This window comes from Triticum dicoccoides, chromosome 5A (genome assembly GCF_002162155.2).
Source record: "Triticum dicoccoides isolate Atlit2015 ecotype Zavitan chromosome 5A, WEW_v2.0, whole genome shotgun sequence".
In the NCBI taxonomy this organism is placed as follows: Eukaryota; Viridiplantae; Streptophyta; class Magnoliopsida; order Poales; family Poaceae; genus Triticum; species Triticum dicoccoides.
The window spans coordinates 348164615-348166404 of record NC_041388.1 but is presented as its reverse complement, the minus strand read 5'-3'; positions in this window follow the sequence as shown (position 1 = coordinate 348166404).

Sequence of the window (1790 nt, the reverse complement as noted above, 5' to 3'; positions counted from 1 at the left end):
TGATGCGTGGTGGTTTCCAAATGGCCGCAAAGTGTACTCATGTGTGATTCTTGTGAGATTGGCACACGCTGCATAAGATAAAATAGTTTGTGAAAGATGATGCATCGCAGACAATTATCAAGTATCAATTGTGTACGATGTTATTGTAGTTTGAAAACAGTTTTTCATGACTAACTGTGTGTAATGTGGATGCCACTAGCACATGATTATCTTTGTACAAATGTGTACGATGAACTTGTCTATCGCAGTCAAGCTGTTTAAACGAAACATGTGCGTCATTAGAGTTCGGGGCTGGCAACTTTTCATCAAGAACCGTGTGCAATTTATGTCCAACAGTAGGCTATTAGATTCTATATGATTTAGTTACTGCAATAGCTAATACACCAGAAAATACATGTCAACTTGAAGGCAAGAAACTGAACGTATTTCACATATATCAACACACATACAACATATGTTCAAGAATTACGAGCATCAAACTAAGTGAAATGATCGAAATACAACAACTAGCACCATTTTGGCATTAAACACTCAGCAACAATAACTTTAGAGATGATGAAGAGCGAAGTGAAAGATATTTGGGTTGTTCTCGTTATTGAAGAAGCGAAAGACCCATATTGTGCCTTTATTCATGTGGAAGGATTTAACAACCTTAGTCCAACCCCTTGTGATGACTACCTGCCCATCCTTCACCATCTTGAGGAAGACATAAAGTTCTTTGTCATGGTAATCTTGGTGGGATACTTTAATTTTTCTCGCCTCACCAGGAATCATGTAGTTTGAGAGCTAATCCTCAGTGGACTGCTTTAAAAACTACTAAAACAGGAATATTCGGATATTATGGTCTACAAATACAATGTGAATGGGGAAAATCTATATTTCTTACCATCTCGAAATTCATTGTTGTCTTGGATAATGCACAAACAAAGAGTTTGAGATCTCCCGTGTGTTTATCCCAACAATCTTATTTAGTCTCTTCACTTGGCCCTATTTCAAGAATACCTCATTGCCACATGACCCATACACAAAAGGGTCAAAGCGTGGATCTGTACCCATGTCATATGTAATTGCATGCACGAGATCGTAAATATTGCAATGTTATTTGAAAATTGCACGATAATATAGAATAAGCCATATAAAGATGTTGCTAACCTCGATAGTGAAGAGAAGAATCTCCTATTGTGACCCTGCAAGAAGTACATGCATGTTGAGGTGAAACAAGAATTAGCAGACTATCAATAATATCTTCATTACGAAGACTTAGCAAAATATTATACCAAAATAGTATATGGAATAAAGCATATCAACATAGTTTAAGATTTCCATTGATTGTTAATTCAACATGCTTACAATCAAACACTAAATATAATGACATTGCCTGAAGGAACTTTGAACCAGACAATCCATACTGTACATAGAGACGTCCACCCCATTGAACACATATTGTGCATGATTCAACAATAGAGGTCATATAGTTAAACAGAGCAATGCATTGCTACCTCTTGAGCACTGCGTTGGTTTTCCCCGAAGAGGAAGGGATGATGCAGCAAAGTAGCGTAAGTATTTCCCTCAGTTTTTGAGAACCAAGGTATCAATCCAGTAGGAGGCTACGCGCGAGTCCCTCGTACCTGCACAAAACAAATAAATCCTCGCAACCAACGCAAATAGGGGTTGTCAATCCCTATAAGGCCACTTACGAGAGTGAGATCTGATAGATATGATAAGATAATATTTTTGGTATTTTTATGACAAAAGATGCAAAGTAAAATAAAGGCAAAGTAAATATCAAA